Below are 18,920 nucleotides of genomic sequence, written 5' to 3' on the forward strand. Positions count from 1 at the left end.
ACCCCGTCTTTGGCGCCATAACACATCATACTCCAGAATATTGCATAACTCCGAAACACATCATACTCCAGAACACATCATACTCCGGAAAACACATCATACTCCAGAAAACACATCATACTCCAGAAACACATCATACTCCATATATATATATATATAACGTGTCCCGGCCCTCTAATGAGGGACTCGGTGAATAATGCAGTGGAGCTGAGCACGAAAACATGTCCTGGCCCGGGACTCAGTGAAAGAAGTAATAATAGCAAGCACGAGCAGAGTAGTGAGAAACCATATGCATATAAATCATCTTTTAGGACTCAATAGATAAGTAGACAAATCGACGCTCGAGTATCAGAATAATAGTCACACTCAGTACTCTTTGAATATCATATGAACTATGTCAAATAACGTCTCGGGGATCATAAGCATGTATCAAACCAATCTGAGCCCGCCTATGAAAGTTACGGGCATTACACATTATAGAATCATCTACGAACATATCAAAGCAATCCGAGACCGTATATGAAAGTTAGGGACATTATTCATTACAGAACTCTTTATGCAACATTTACTATCCAATCATACAAAGACTCAAGAGCAATAGCTCAACTATATTAAGAATATGGACATCAAGAAGTGAATAAGAATCGTAGACATGCTCGGATCTTAAGAATAGAGTTACCCCAAAACTCGTATCATATCTCACTTACATCTAAGACATGCCAAAAGAAAGAAAGGTTAGGCTTTACATACCTCGTCCCGCTTCCTAAGCTAATCGAACTTAAGCCTCTAAGCTTCTCAAAATCTACAACAACGTCATTAGATGCTAAACATTAGTCATAGGTACTTAGGAATTCAATCTCAAGCTATCACTTTATTTACAGAAATTCGGGCAGCATTTCCCCTGTAAATTCAACAACCCCGAGAATTCAACTCGGCCAAATCATCAACAACAATACCAACAACCATACTAACAACATCCACAATTAATTCAAAACGCATTCTAACGTTAGTAACTCTTTTCTACATAATTCGACAACATTTCATTTACATTCAAATCAACCACATACAATCAAGCCAACACCAAGACTCAAGAACACTTCAACCAACCCACACGATATTCAAAACAGCCCAACCAATATGCAACATAACCCGAAGCCTTCCAATTCCAATAGGAACAATAACAACACATTTCTTTCTTCCAAATTCATGAACTACACCAACAATCCACACGTTAACAACATCATTCTCATAAATACAAGAAACTATATTGAAATCACATTGGCTTCTAAAACATCCCACAAACGTTTACAACTTCAACTTGAATCATTAACCTTATTATCATCATAGAATCCACAACAACAACAACCAAAGATACTAAGTAAAATCAATTCGCCATATCCTACCAAAAACAGCCCCTACGGCCACAACCCAACACACATGATTTCATGAATTTCATTCATTTCTACATACTACAACACGTCCAAACCATCCACAACACATGTAAAAGAAGACTAAACCTTACTTTTTCCACTTAGTTCTTCAACTTGGCTAGGGTTTGAGAATTGCAAGAATAAATGCTTTGCTTGCTCCAACAACTACTTCACGTTAATAAGGACCTTCCAATTGGTTGAAAAGCTGGAAGAAAATTATTTTTTTGATCACTTCTCATGGACCTCAAATTCGGCCAGCACGGCCGAATATAGCCTCTTTTCTCCAAGTTTCTCCAAGCTTCTAAGTTGAAAGATGATGAATATTATGTCTTGCTTGTCATCACTTGTCCACATATATAATTCATCCAAGTGGACTATGCCCCACACATGGCTTGGATCAATCAAATTTGGCCAACCATGGGTGGTACCCCACACCATACACAGGACACATGGCCTTTTTTTGAAATATTATTTTCACTTCTAGCCCCTAATTTCCCTTAATATTCCATACCAATAAAATTATAAGCAACTTGTGCCTTAAAACAAAATCGAAAAATAGCCTTGCCCTTAACTTATCGCAGTTAGCTCGGAATATCCCAATGTACAAAATACGGGATATAACATAAGGTCTACGTACACTCTACCCTCCCCAGACCCCACGTTGTGGGATTCACTGGGTATGTTGTTGTTGTTGTTGAATTTTTTGGGCTTCAATCCCATCCCCCCCGATGTGCTTCAGACCCTTTTTCTACCTAAGGCCTTAGTTCGCGAATCTGCAAGATTATCACAAGATTTGACATTATCAACGTTAATGGTACCACTTGTCAAAATGATCTCAAATAAAATATTTTTCTCCTCATGGGTCTGGATTTACCGTTATAATAATGGTTTTGTACTTACCAATAATATTGGTGCTATCACGATGAATTAAAGTAGAAGGAATTGATTTTTCAAAGTAAGACATTTGAAATAATAAATTTCTCAACCAATTATCTTCTTATCTTGTTGAAGTTGACGCAAAATTCAGCCTCCATGGTAGAGTTAGCAATAATAAATTTTTTTCAAATAGCACCAAGTTTTCCCATTTGCATCAAAAAATCTTTGAGTACAGAAGGATGTGTCTTTTTATTTATTTTTTATTTTATTTTTTTCATAAACAAGCCACAAATTTTCTTACCAAGTAAATATATCTGGTTTGCTTGTACCTGCTAAGTACATCTATCGCATACGCAATATCAAGCCAAGTGCAGTCAGTCACATATTTTCATATTTAGGCTAGCATACTCCTTTTTGATTTATCACAGTTTTTCACTTTGAATTGGAAATAAATAAACACTTAATCAAAAGGAATTGCAACACATGTACAATCCACAAAATTTTCTCAACATAATGTGACTGGTTAAAAAAAGTTTTATCACATGTTTTTTATATTTTCCATTTCAAGAATGAAATTTGCCTCACTCAAATTTCTCACGTCAAAATGGTTGCTACACATATTTTAAGTTTAATTTAAGGGAGAAGTATTCAAAACACACTCCAACTTTGGCCAAAATTGCTATAACACACTCCAACTTTGCGGGAGTCCTATGACCCCTGGACTATTTTTTTGTGTATTATTGAGGGTATTATTGGGTGACGTGGACAAAAAAGTGAGTCCCTCAATATTGGGTATTATTGAGTCTACGTCACCAATAATACCCTCAATAATACACAAAAAAATAGTCCAGGGGGGTCATAGGACTCCCGCAAAGTTGGAGTGTGTTATAGCAATTTCGGCCAAAGTTAGAGTGTGTTTTGAACACTTTTCCCTTAATTTAACAACATCAATGTTAGAGCAAAGATCAACAAATGATCAACCATTGAGGCAAAAATAACATGTGAATTTTTCCAGATCAATACATTTACTTGCCACACTTTTTAAAACATTCTCAAAGATGCAGAAATCACTTTTTGTGATAAATATTTTTCTCACTTCTTTAGCCCCCACTATTTTGAGAATTTAAATAACAATTTATACTCTTCAACATTAGTATCACTTTATTCATAAAAATATAAGGTAAAAAGTTTTTTACCTTTTCTCTGCTTGAATTGAGCAAGTAGGAAAAAAAATGAGATCTATTAGCGACGTTGAAGCGGAATGATGTTGACATCTCCTACCTTGATATCTGTGATTTTTTCAAACTTTAACAAAGATGAATCTCCTTAAAATTGTTCGTGAATATCTATTACAGTTCAAAATTACAATAAACAAAATGAAGAAAAATAAATAAATATTCTTCAGGCTGAGACGCGGATATCTCCCTCTCTTTAAGGTGATTCAAGCCCACTGCGGCATAATCTTCACCGGTCCAGCAGTATAACTCTGACTTGCCCCTTCCAGGATACAACAGCCCGTCAACGTCGTGTGACTCAATCAACTCCAAACTAGTTGAAGAGTCCAAAATTTCACCATAAGAACACCTTTCTTCAACATAAAATTACTCTTTTTATTCTCACTTTTCCAAGAACTCTCCAATATTTTTTTTACACACCACAAGTTAAAGATGATTAACTATTTATAGGTGAAAAGTTCATCCTTGAATTGAATTGAATGATAAGTGGATGAGTGGGGTAATCAATTTTGAGAATATGGAAGGATAATGAGTAGAAGTTACGAGAGTTACAATAAAAAATAATGGACAAATTCTTACCACCAACAATGTCGTTAAAGGGAACATTAAGGCCACATTTCTTTTAACCAAAAAAAAAAAAAAAAAGCCACATTTCTGCCTTATGAACGTGGGCAATGAAGCATCAAAGACATCTTAATAAGGTAGCACTCTAATATATTATTTTATTATTAAAATGTTCACTCATAACCCAACACTTGACTGATACGGAGGAAAGAGGAGCTTACTTAGACACTCACTGAATTTCTTAAATACGGATTTCATTTCCAATACACCAACTTTGAGTATCGTTGAGGTCCTTTTTAGGTCGCGTTGAGCTATTTCGCTTTCGTTATTTTCATTTTCATACTGCTTTAAATTACTTATTTTTATTTGACTTTTTTTTGCCATACTTTCTCTTGAGCCAAAGGTCTCTCGGAAACAGCCTCCTTACCTTGGAGGTAGAGGTAAGATCTCTATACAATTTACCCTCTTCAGACCCCGCAATGTGAGATTTCACTGGGTATGTTGTTGTTGTCGTTGATTACTAAAAATAATTGTCTTAAATTATTTGTCTTTTTAGAAGTTTGAGGAATAATTAATTTTATTTTCTTCATTTTACCCTTAGTAGAATTTTGTCATTAATGGAGATTTAATGCGGAGAGATTATAACTTAGACATAAATAAGGATAAAATAGTTAGGTCAAATAATCGTAATTAATATTTCTTAAGGGACGTATAAAACAAAATAAAAACGACAAATAATTTGATAGGGACTAGTATGTCTTACCAGCGTTGCATTCGGTCGACGTTCTCTGGTCAGACTTGAATAATCATTGTGAATGAAATAAATGTGAAGTGGACCACAGGATTTTGGTCCTTCTGGGATGCTGCAATTGTCGTGCGTCTCTACACATATGCTAGCTGGTTAACACTTGGCATATTTGGTTCGTCGTATACTTGAATTGCAAGATCAAGGGATTATCAAAATGTTTGGACTCAATAATGCAAAACCCCTTTTGCCACCTATAGGAAAAAATCAAGACACAAACAAGAGGTGGTAAGATTTTGAAGTATTACCACCGATACTCGAATGATTATATTGAAAACATACGATAATAGAATGTAGACCAACAATCGTTGAATTCATCGTAGAAGTGACATTCTGTTTCTCTGTGTTTGTCAAGTGAGCAACTCTTTTGATTCATTCTCTAGAACCATGGTTAGGTGAGCTTTTGGTCTTCTGCAATCCGGGGTGGAAAGGTAGAGGCTTGGTTATGGTTAAGTATTTATAGATATTTAACGGTGTACATAATTATTATTTGTTCCGTTTTAATTTATGTGATATAATTTGATTAGATACAAAGTTTACGAAAAAAATGAAGACTTTTGAAGCTTGTGTAAAATAAGCTATAAATATTTGTGTGGATCTAAATCATTTTATTAATTAAGGGCAAAAGAGGAAGTTTCAAGTTAAATTGTTTCTAAATATAGAAATGTATCATTATTTTTGGGAAAAAGAAAAGGGTATCACATAAATTGAGATCATGGAGTATTATAGTATAACTTGCGGTCGGTATATAAACTCATAAATTTTAAATCTGCCTCTACGTGACATGTACTGAGAAATTTCATACACAATAAATGTCAGTTATTCTCAGTCACATTTCCCATCCCTGAAAATGTAACAAAAATTAGAAGAAAAATAAAAGACAACATATAATCGGAAAACCCTTTAAATTTGTCAGTAAATTTTATTTAGACACTCGAATTATGATCTATTCTGATTGAGCACTTGACAATATGATAAAGTATTTTTATAAGATATTGCCGGCTCACTTTTTGGAAAAGCACTAACGAACAATCTAACAAAAAATAGTAAGCAACATGCGACAACATGTCAAACACAACAATAGTAGCATATGTTGATGTATATAAGTTTTAAATTATTTAAAGTTTTTAAAACCAAATTCAAATTGCAGTGGCGTCGCCTCATGGTGATGGTTATGGAAGGTCGCTCGGATCAGAGGCGGATTCAGGATTTAAATTCTAGGGGTTCAACCTTAAGATTTTTAATATTGAACCCATTATATATTTAAAGTTATAGGTTTATATCTACTATTTATTAGAATTTTAATAATTTTTTACACATAAATGTATACTCTGCATCGAAAGTTAACGATTCAATTGAACCCCATTTAGTATGCTAGACACGCCTCTGGCTCGGACGAGTAAGAACAAATTGTCTTTAGCAGTACTATATAGGGAGCATTAGTAATGGTTATTATTATTGTGGAAATATATCTTCATTGATAAACTGTTTACTCATATTTAGCTGTAGTGCCATTCTAACGGCAAAATGATTGAATGACAACCACTAATAACATATATTAAATATTTTTACACATTAAAAAAAAAAAAATTGTGGTCTAATATAAGCCATAATATTTGTGTGGCGGTAGATCATTTCATTAAGGGTAAAACGATCATTTTAAAGTTAATTATTACTAAATATAAAAATATCTCATTCTTTTAGGGGCTAACTAAAAGGAAAAGAGTGACACATAAATTGAGATGGAGGGAGTGTAGTTTTATCTAAGTAGGCGTTTGGACATGCGATTTCATGTCATGAGATGAAATCAGCGTTTAGACATGCTATTTATTTCACGAGATAAAATCCCAAATCATCCAAAAAGGCATGATTTGAGATTTCAAATTTTTAAATGTAAAACTTGACCCATAACTTTATATTTTGTAAAAAAAAAAGACCCATAAGTTGGTAGATATATGTATCAGTCATGTTTACCAACCATTTATATCAACTCTTAAAAGATCTACAAGTTGGCAATATATTTATAACAAATTTACTCTTACCAACCATGTGGGAGGATTATATTAAAGAGTAGTTACACTACAAGTCTACAATTCATGTTCAATTTTCCATTTTATTCATGAACTAAAGTTTGATTAATTGATGTTGTATTTTATAAAGGCTTTCTAGTAGCGTATTAATTTTGCTATGAACTATGACTTGCTTCTCATTTTGTAAGATTGTTTAAGAATTGGGAAAGTTTTGATAGTTTTCACAACTTATGGGGTTTTTATGTCTATAAGAAAAAATACAACTTAAGAAATTCAAATTGCATGTCCAAATATGATTTCATCTCATGGTTTTAAATCATGTCCAAACGGCTCCTAATATGCAACAGGTCTGTAAATAATTTCGAAGTAATTTTGGGTACTCTCTGGTCTCTTTGTCTCATTTTACATGCTTAATCATTTGATTGGACACGAAATTTAAGAAAATAAGATAACTTTTGAGTCTTATAATCTTAAATTAAAAATGTATATAATGATTAATGTGCTAGAATGCTCATTAAATTTTATGGTTTTAATATGTTATGTGGGATATTAAAATTGAAGAATTACCAAATATAGAAAGTAACATTATTCTTAAATTAGATTAAAAAGGAGCATATCAGTCTATTTTACTCAAAATACGTCAGTGGCACCAACAAGGATTGTGGTGTAGTAAGTACTATTTTATCTTTAACTAGAGTTTTTGGGTTCGAGCCCTAGATATGAAGTTGTTTTTGTTAGGAGCACTTTTTCACAAGTATACTTACAATTTTCTCACACGCGACATTTGCATTGATAGATCCTCGTTCTACCTTTTCATATGTGTCTCCATACTCTGCTACTTGTTTGGAGCGAGAACTTGATTTTAACTTTTAGTTGATCTTTATGTGGTCTCAGCTCCATTTGTGGTGTGTGTGTTGGGGGGTTGGGGGGGGGGGTATTGTGGTAGATTGAGTATCCGATTGTGAGGTTCCGCTTCAGAGTAGAGAGGACTTGATTGGTCTCATTGCTTCAGATGATTGTCTTTGACGTCATATTAAATAATTATGGAGTAGTAATTACTCTTGTATCATTAATTAGAGATTTTGAGCTCGAGCCCTGGATATGGAATCACCTTTATTAGATAGTGAATGTGATATTTTCGGGTGCGAACCGAATTTAGTCGAATTCCTGACACCGAATTGAAAAAAAAAAAAAAAAAAAAAGAGCACACGTAAGCCATAGTACACAATCATTCACTCAACATATCTCGCTATGTTGTACCTTCCCCATGTATGTCCAAAACCATATACGCCATTGAATTTAATTGTCTGATCAAAATAGTCTATAAATACTAAGATGAAGTAGTCAATTATTTAAAGAAGAAATTGGAGGGTTAAACTCCTAGGAAAACATAAAAAGAAAAGAAAGATATAATGATATAAGAACAATCAGATGACTACTTCTTGGCTTGCTTGTTTTACTAAGTGCTCTTTTCCTCTTTCTTCATGTAATGATAATAATAATAAGCTTGAAAATGGTAAGTACGACGACGAGGAAAAACAAAGCTGCGGCGCCAGTGATTCTCTGCCCAAAACAATCACTAGAAAGCCTGGTGGATGGAGAGCTATGCCTTATGTTATAGGTCATCTTTCTTTCCCTTTCAAAAGCTTCTATCTTTTTCTTTTTTTTGTAACTCTGATGCTCGGATCAATTTGCATGCAGACATCTCGATTATTTTATTAGGTATGTTGTCATGTCCAAACACAACGTCAACTTTTAAATATCCTTTTTTATAATTTACTTCAAATACTATGTATTTTCTTTCATATCTCAACTGAGTCATGTCCAAACGCTTACAAGTGTGTTGAAGAGGGTTATATTCTTGCAGGGAATGAGACATTTGAGAGATTAGCATCAATAGGGCTATTAAACTTCACACAGTTTTTATTAACAGTGTTTCATATGGACCAAGTGGCTGCTTCCAATGTTCTTAATATATGGTCTGGAGTTGCTAATTTCATACCATTGCTCGGTGCCTTCATTTCTGATGCATATATTGGTCGATTTTGGACTATTGCTTTTGGCTCCCTTTTCAAAATGATAGTACGTACACGTTTTTCGATCTCTAATAACTCCGCTACCATGATACCTTGATACTATATATTATACACAGTTATTAACATTTTGTGATGAAGCGATGTCGAATGTTGAATGAGACCGCTTGCTTCAGTATGCCTCCGCCATTAGACAACAAATATAGTTCATACTCGCTATGTCACAATCTACGTGGCGCACACTATTTCTTTTAGTTTATTTCCAAAGAATGTCACATATCTGTGTTTAAAAATAATTTAACTGTACCGTTCATTACGAGAAAAGAGGTTTTTCTCACCAACATTTAGTGGGAAATTTGTGTTATGAAACATGATTTTTCCATCTCATTCTCACCGAAATTTCACCGTGAAAATGCGTGGTGGGGAAAGCGAGGCTTTGAAATCTTGATAAACTTCCTAATTTTTAGCTTAAAAACACTATAATTTAGGCTTTTCCAACCGACATTCAGTGAGAATAACCACTCAACATTTTTCTGTGGGAAATAATGATTTTTTATCAGTGATTCTCATTTTAATATTAAAGAAATAATTATGCCATTGGTGAATTTAACATGTGATATTTTCTTGTCAAATTATAGCAATTTCACTCAAATCCTCGAAAGTTGCTTTAGTTCACTCAATTTTGACTTTGTTTAATGGTCTCAAAAGCTCTTTTTGTTGTTCATTTGGCAGGGAATGCTGACATTGACCATGATAGCTTGGTTACCTCAGCTACACCCTCCTTGCAAAGTGGGCCAAGCATGTAAAGGCAACAAATCACAGATGGGTTTTCTAGTAATGAGCCTTGGATTTTTGGCCATTGGCTCTGGTGGAATAAGTCCCTGTAGCATCCCATTTGGGGTGGACCAGTTTGATTCAACAACTAAGGAAGGAAGAAAAGGAATTGCTAGCTTCTTTAATTGGTATTACACTTCATTTACAGTTATTCTGATCATTGCACTTACTCTTGTGGTGTATATTCAAGATTCTGTGAGGTGGGTAATTGGATTTGGCATCCCTACTGTTCTCATATTCTTGTCTCTCATTTTATTTTTCATCGGGACGAAAGTGTATGTTTTTGTGAAGCCCGAAGGAAGTATTTTCACAAGCATCATTAAGGTCTTTGTCGCGACTCACAAAAAATGTACACTTAAGCTTCCAGATGAGTGTGAGAGTAACGGAATCTTTTATGATCCCCCGTTACCGGAAGGGTCCATAGTGAAGAAACTCCCTTTAACCGATAAATACAGGTAATGCATCATCTCTAATTTAATTTATTGGCTTGCATTTTATTTAACTGTTACTTAGATTCAGCCTTTCAAAGGTTATTGTACTTAAGTACTAGAATATTTTCATACAGGTTTTTGAATAAAGCAGCTATATTAATGGAGGGTGAAGTTAACATTGATGATACTTGTTCATAATTGGAGACTATGCAGTATACAACAAATAGAAGAAGTAAAATGTCTTCTCAAAATAATCCCAGTTTGGGCTACGGGGATAATTTGTTTAATAGCCATGGCACAACAAGGCACATTCACAATGTCACAAGCTCTAAAAATGGACCGTCATCTCGGCAGCAAATTTCAAATCCCACCCGGTTCCATCTTTGTTATATCATTGATCATCATTGGGATATGGCTGCCAATCTACGACCGACTAATCGTACCATCCGTCAGAAAAATCACCAGAATTGAAGGTGGGATCACATTGCTACAAAGAATTGGAATTGGTATGGTTTTCTCAATTTTGTCCATGATTGTAGCGGGTCTAATTGAGAAAGTGAGAAGGAATTCCTATTGTAATGCATAATAGTCCTGATGGAATTGCACCTATTACAGTTATGTGGTTAGCTCCACAACTAATACTTATGGGATTTGCTGAGGCTTTTTACAGTGTTGGTCAAATCGAGTTTTACAACAAGGAGTTTCCTCAGAATATGAGCAGTGTGGCTAATTTTCTGTTTTCTTGCACATTCGCTGGTGCGAGTTATTTAAGCATCATATTGGTGAACATATTGCATAAAACTACTGGAGGACATGGACATCCAGATTGGTTAACTAAAGATATTAATGCTGGTAGAGTTGACAATTTCTACTATGTTATTGCAATACTTGGAGTGTTGAATTTGTTCTACTTCATATATGTTGCTCGTCGATATCAGTACAAGAGTACTAGATTAGTAGTTGATGCCGGATTAAGTCTAATTCTGATGTTCATGAACTTCATGACATCAAGCCTTACGCAACTTGTGCTTAATTAGATGCATATTAGTGCATTTAGCTAGTTGATTAGTATATAGTACCTCGTTAATTATAGCCTATTGGATATGCTTAAGTTGACTTGTTGGAGAAGTCTAGAATGTTAAATAAGAGCCATGTATGAACTTGTAAAAATACGAGAATAACAGAGAAAAATCGATCTACTTAATGAAAAAAATATGATTTGTTTTTGACATACGTGGTTGCTTATTCATTTACTTATTCCATTTTCCTTATTGATTGTCTTGGTGATGGACTAACTCGAAAATGCTATCAAACTGTGAACAAACGGTTCCATAGAACATACTTAGAATCTTATTTACTATATGTTGTATGGGATCACGAGTTTGCATCTTAATATTCTTTTGTACATTTATTCTTGTAAATTGGATCCCGATTGTTTTTGTTCACTCAGTAAGTAGATTATCGAAATTTAATAAAGTCTAAAAGCTGAAAATGCAAGAACTCCTTGGGCCATAGGGCGATTGGACAAAAATATAGAAGAAGTAATGCTCATTAAAGTGGGCTATCATCTTCACACCTGTTAAAAGTGGTAGAAATGACCATGGGCCCTTTAAGAAATTACTTTCATTCATTTAAAGTTGGGCCATTTTCACTTTTATGCTTGTTTTGTTCTGGTCTTTAATTTTTAGGGAAAATAACTCATATATACGGTCCAAACATCTAGTTCGCAGCCGATGTAGCTCACTATGTTATCAGTGTATATAATGTATATGTTCTGTATAGCTCCATGACCCACGCATCTAGTTTGTAGCCGATGTAGCCCACTATATCATCGATATATTGATAATGTATCTGTTCTGTATAACTATATATAAACATAACATATACTCTGTATATATTGTATATGTTTTGTATAATCACATATAAACACGAAACTAACTCAAAATGTAATGTATAGATAATATATATATATATATATAAACATTACATATACTACAGTGCCAATTATGAATCCTAAGAAACTATGAAACAAAATGGTAGCAAAATCCATCATAAGAGCTCCGACAAAGAAGATCACCAAACACAACTCTTCGTAGCGGCTCACCAAGATTAACCATCATTCCCTAAATAGGATCTGAGATTTCTTAGAATTACAACCTAAAGAACGTTATAAAGCCTAGAAATAATTTTTAATCGAAGGATCTGGTGGAACTAGCTCGGAATATGCAATATTCATTTCCGTAATGCATTTTAGAATTTCACACAAACCTGGCATTTTTAGTATCAAAAAATCCCAAATAAATTACCTATTGGAGAAGAATTTAAAAATGAAAAAACAATAGAAAGCAAGCAAGAAATGGCATTGATAATGGATTGCACGGATAATAATTAAAAAGTTAGTCGAAATTTGGTAAGTTAGATCATCGAGAGGTATGGTTCATAATTATCTCTAATTCTACCTCTCAAAAAAAATAACTTTCGCGAGGCATGAGTCTATATTTTTGCATCCCCTACACCCTATGTAATAAGAAAAAAAAATTATATTTTGACATCATAATATCCCACAAATTATGGCCTATTCCCTAAAAAAACGTATGCTCCGCTAGACATACGTTTGATTTTGAAGGGCAAAAATTAAAGACCAGTCCATTTGATGGACAAACCGTGCAATTAAATGTTTAAAGTTAGTGCTATGACACCAACCAATACTTTTGAATGCATCAAATATTACTAGTAATAATAATTTATAGAAGAATAAATATTTAGATAGACCCTTAAAATTATAAGCAAAATTCAATTAGACATCTCAACTATCCTTGTAACCACATCTCTAGTCTACATAAACAGATTTCGTATACACCTTGATTTGACCTGTATTATAGCAATGCTGCACAGATATAATAGTATTTTCTCTGTTTTTTATAAAATAAATGAAAAAGATAAAAAAATCCTACATAAATATAATATATATTCTGTTTCTTATAAAATAAATGAAAATCTTATAAAGAACGACGTTCATCCAGCTAAGTAATTTAAGATAATTTGAAGTAGAACAATAAATAAGTAAAGTAAAATAAAAATTAGAAACTTCTTACATAATAAAATATAATTATTTAAAAAAAGAATGCATATATTTAAAGTGCAAGAAAGTTATTTCTTTTTATTGTAATATCTTCTTTAGTAATTTATCTTCAATTTCTATTTAAAGTTCTAAAAGATATATATTCTTAAAAAAAAAAATTATTCTCTTATTATTATCCTCTTATTTTTAGTCAAAGGCGTGTAAAAAGTTTCAATAAAAAAAAGTTTATTCGCTTTCTAAATTTCATAAAATAAATATGGAGGAAATTTTTGTTTGTAATTTTCATTTTATTAGTAACTATATTTTAATGTACTTAGTTGCATATATACCTCATCTTTTTATAATACTAAACCCTTAACACCTCTTATAAAGAAAATTTATTTAAGGTAATATTTGTGAAGGATTTTTATAGTTCAGGAAGACAGGAACTGTAAGTATTTATTTTTAATATATAAAAAAAATATTTATAAGTAAAACATATTGCATGAGCGTTTATTATAATTTACCTATTATATTAGGCAAAATTTTACATTGAAATTAATTATGCCTAAGATATATAATCAAGCGAACGACCCTTTAATGAATAAAAAGGCTTTCCATTTTGGCAGACCCAATACCAGTACTAGACACCGAATTGGAAGCCACTTAAGGCAAAAAGTAAGATCCGATCCAATACCAGTCAAACCTGAGATCCGATCCAATACCAGTCAAACCTGGATCATCCATTTTCCTAATAAATACTTCCTCCGTCCCAATTTAAGTGTCTTACTTTGACTGGGCACAAAGTTTAAGGAATAGAAAGAGATTTTGAATATTGTGATCATAAATTAAAAATGTGTGTAATGTACTAAAGTATTCTATGAATCTTGTGATTTTAAACTTGTCGTATAGAATGTTTGAATTGTTAACTTACTAAGTATAGAAAGAAGCACTCATTTTGGAACATATCAAAATGAAAGTAAGACATTTAAATTGAGATGGAGGGAGTAGGATATTACAACTTTATGTGGTGTACTTTATCAGACAAGAAAACAACCAAAAACAAACAAACATATCCATATCACAGATCGTGTTTTCCGTAGAGAACCATCCAGTAAATTACGTTACAGTATATCCCGTAGGGTTCTACTTATATTAATTAAGACAAAATAGGAAAGCCCCATCCAGATGTGGTCACTGAATTATTAAATTCCAATAGATATCTTTTTAACTTTTTGTGTTGAAAAACAATATAGTACTAAATGTTCTCACCTATTGAATGGTCATTGATGATAGAACTTTCCTTTGACTTTGCTATGATCAAAATGGGATACTTGTTGTCAAAATTTGAAAAGGCAAATTAACGGCCTTCAATTATTGTGGATTAGAATACAATTTCTTTCTTTAACTAAACTTACACAGCAAAATCGTGCAAACATCAAACTTAAGATTACCTTTCTTTTTTCCTTTGAGCTTTACTTTGATCTTACAGAAAAATGCCTCACGTTTAGTGATCTTTTATAGTTGTACACTAGTGATTAGTCCAATTTCTTACTTTTTGAAGCAATGATTGCTCAGACACTCATTTCATCTGCTCATGATGAACTATGACCATGATAGGACTATTTAATTTGTGGCATGTCGGTCAAGAATTACTACGTGCGAGGTCAAGTAAATTCTCTCTCTCTCTCTCCTTTTCCAAATTTTTACGGAGTTTTTTGTTTGTTTGTTTTTTTTTTTTTTTTTTTTTTTTTTTTTGGGTTCAGCTGCTTTTAACATTTTGCTATACTTCCTTATCTTAATATTTTTATTCACTGCGGACTCCTAACTCTTCCCATTTCTAATATCCTAAAACACTATAAAATTCCATCAAACACTCTCCAAATTTACAATTACAATATATATAAGCGGCTTGGGGGTACGACACGGCTCCCCAAGCTTGTACCAACAGTTTCATGAATTGTACCCGTATTAAATTCTTATACCATGAGCTATATAATTTTTATACTTTATCCAACTGTTTTTATATCCCATGTAGATATGTGTCATAGTACTTAATATTTATTCCCTTCTCATGTATATACGTATGCACTTTAAATTTAATTCTCTGACATATTTATTTCCTCGTGCACTTTTACTTGTTCACTTTTGACTTTTCGTGTTCTAGCTGAATATTTATTCTCTTCTCATGTATAGACATATGCAGTTCAATTTTAATTCTCCTACACAAATTTATTTCCTCCATGCACTTTAATTTGTTCACTTTTGACTTTTTACATTTTTTGAGAATTAATAAATCCCACGTGAATATATGTCATAGTACTGAATATTTATTCTCTTCTCATGTATACACGTGTGCACTTCTATTTTAATTATCCGACACGTATTTATTTCCTTCGTGCACTTTTACTTGTTCATTTTGAGTTTTCACGTTATTTAAGAATTAATAAATGAAGTACTCCTTCCGTCTCATATTACTTGGTCACATTACTATACTTGACTTTTCACGTTCTTTAAGAATTAATAAAAATGAAGTACTCCCTTCGTTCATATTAACGTAGACATGTGTCATCGTACTTAATATTTAATTCTCTTCTCGTGTATAGATGTATGCACTTCAAATTTAATTCTCCGACACATTTATTTCCTCCGTGCACTTTTACTTGTTCACTTTTGATTTTTCGTGTTCTAGCTGAATATTTATTCTCTTCTCATGTATAGACATATGCAGTTCAATTTTAATTCTCCTACATAAATTTATTTTCTCCGTGCACTTTAATTTGTTCATTTTTGACTTTTCACATTTTTTGATAATTAATAAATCCCACGTGGATATATGCCATAGTACTGAATATTTATTCTCTTCTCATGTATACACGTGTGCACTTCTATTTTAATTCTCCGACACATACTTATTTTCTCCGTGTACTTTTGCTTGTTCACTTTTGACTTTTTACGTTATTTAAGAATTAATAAATGAAGTACTCCTTCCGTCCCATATTACTTGACCACATTACTATACTTGACTTTTCACGTTCTTTAAGAATTAATAAAAATGAAGTACTTCCTTCGTCCATATTAATTGGCCACATTACTAAAAGTATATGTCTATTTTTCTATTCGATATTTATCTTCTTTTCTATTTCTATTATCCCCGTCTTCTTTTTTTGTCAATACTTTAAACATGAAGAGAGAACGAACAATAGCAATGCAAATTTGTACCAAAAGTTATTTTAATGCTCCTACACATAACTTGTTCACTTTTGACTTTCACGTTCTTTGAAAATTAATAAATAAAGTATATATTTTATCATAATATCCATATTTATTGGTATATAGTCTCAATAGCCTCAGAAAATTATCTGAAAATGAATAATTAATGTAAAGGGTAAAATAAGAAGAAGATTTTTTTTCCTTGATATGTTAACGTCGACAAGTAAAAGTAAAGGGAGGGAGTGACATTTATCCCCGTTTTCCGTCATTGTCAATACTTTACTTATTTACTCTCATTTGCAGTCTCTGATTATTGTTTCTTTACATTGATGAAATGTATTACTTTATATTTTCATTTTAGAATTAAAATCTGGTGATTAATGATATAACATATATCTTTCTAATTTTGATTTCTTTGTAACAATTAATATAAAAAATTATAATATATTTTTAATTAATTTAATAAAAATATTTTAATCCAATATATACAACAAAATGGTTCTTATGTTTGGATCTGAACAGTTACTTAATTGAAATAGATATCAACCTGTCGGTATACATATAAAATATTAAATAATTTAAAAAAAAAAATTCAGAATCAAAATATTAATTTTCCCTCATATTCTTACTAATTTTCTTTTACATTAATGAACAACTTTTATTGTCATGATAATGCTAAAAAAGTCCGACTCTTTCCATCTCAAAGAATTTTAATTACAACTAAAGTGATGGTACATAAAATACATTTTGTATATATAATAACAATTAGAATATTTTTAAAAGTTATTTTCAAAATACAAACCTTAAAGAGCTAATTAAAGTGAATAGATTTTCTGCCCGTGCATCGCACGGCACGTAGTATATATATATATATATATATATATATATATATATATATATATATATATATATATATATATATATATATATATATATATACACAAAGAAAGAGCATCAGATCTTGTGCATTCTCCAAAAGTGACACTTAGAACAAATAAAGTACTCCCTCTATTTTAACTGATTTTTCTAACTTTTATTTTTAATCCGTTTAAAAGAGGATTTACTTTTTTTTCTTTGACAACTCTTTAATTCTAACTTTTCACCTGGCATGTTTAAGACGACAAGATTAAAAGTCATTTTGGTACATTCTTCATATCTTTGATTTAAAACCACAAGATTTTAAAATCTTATTACTTTCTTAAATTTCGTGTCAAATCAAAACCAAACAAAAAATTCAAATGAAAGAAGTTTTTTTTTTTTTTTTGGTTAACTAAAGAAGTATTTGTTATGGAGAAGGCATTGGATCACTAGAGAAGGTTTATTTATGACTATAGAAAAGATTTATTTATGAATAATGATGAGAGCTATGGTTAAGTAAGAGATTTTCGCCTAATTATTCCTATTAATAAATAATTTTGTGTTTATAAACAGGATTTATTTATTCTATAATAAGTTCATAATAAAAAATAAAAGAGAAAAAAATATCATAATATTAAAAAGTAAAAAAAAAAAAAGGATAAAAGTGGATAATTTAGAGGGTAAAATAGGTATTCTGCCGGTTGAGTGACCTTCTGATGTCTAGGTATACTTAAGTGATTTTCTATTACAAACAAAAAAACATGATTTTACTTAGTTATTTTGAAATAGTCGAGTGACCATTTGAGTACTGAACTGTACTTTTCGCTAATCGAAAGTCAGTATAATTAATTTGCGAAGATAAATTGGATTGGACCCTTCATTCCCGAGTCGATAATTGCCGGAGGATGGAACCCAGTAACGGCACATAAGCATAACAATTCCTTAATTATAAGCATTCATTCTTGGACTTTACACCTAACAAGTTATCCCCATATGGAGTCTCAATATTTTAAAATAATAATTTAGATATTTAAAAACTATACAAAAATATAATAAAACATACATTTTAAAAATACTGATTAAAATTAACATATTTTAAATCTTAAAAAACATAAATATCACATAAATAGATGTAGCGAGTATGTCTTTATATAGGTGTTTGTGGTTATTTTTCGTTTCTGGGTTCATGAAAACAGTGCCAAAATTACATAATTTTTTTTTCAAAATCAGTGATGCTCTTTCCTTTATCTTGTTCTTTTTAGGATAGTATTTGATGAATTTGAGTGCCTTTGGAAAAATTATGGAATTATTTGGAGAAGATAAACGCTTTAAGTAGTGTTAGAATTTAAACGATAGAAATAGAAAAAGCTAAGGTAATTAGGCGAGATATATTGAGTCCGCTGACTGAAAATATTAAGGTAAGAAAACACTTGCAAAATGGAAAAGTAGCTGAACCAAAGAAAAAAAATATATAAAATAGGTAAACTTACGTAAATAACTATCTTATTGTCACTTCTTACCACTCGAAGTTACTTTTTGTGTATTCGCGT

General features: G+C 31.8%; 1 pseudogene; it reads left to right on the forward strand.

Moving 5' to 3' along the window:
• Positions 1–8,294: 8,294 nt before the first annotated feature.
• Positions 8,295–11,443, forward strand: LOC132066684 (protein NRT1/ PTR FAMILY 2.13-like; annotated as a pseudogene).
• The last annotated feature ends 7,477 nt before the right edge of the window (positions 11,444–18,920 follow it).

The sequence above is a fragment of the Lycium ferocissimum genome, chromosome 8 (genome assembly GCF_029784015.1).
Source record: "Lycium ferocissimum isolate CSIRO_LF1 chromosome 8, AGI_CSIRO_Lferr_CH_V1, whole genome shotgun sequence".
In the NCBI taxonomy this organism is placed as follows: Eukaryota; Viridiplantae; Streptophyta; class Magnoliopsida; order Solanales; family Solanaceae; genus Lycium; species Lycium ferocissimum.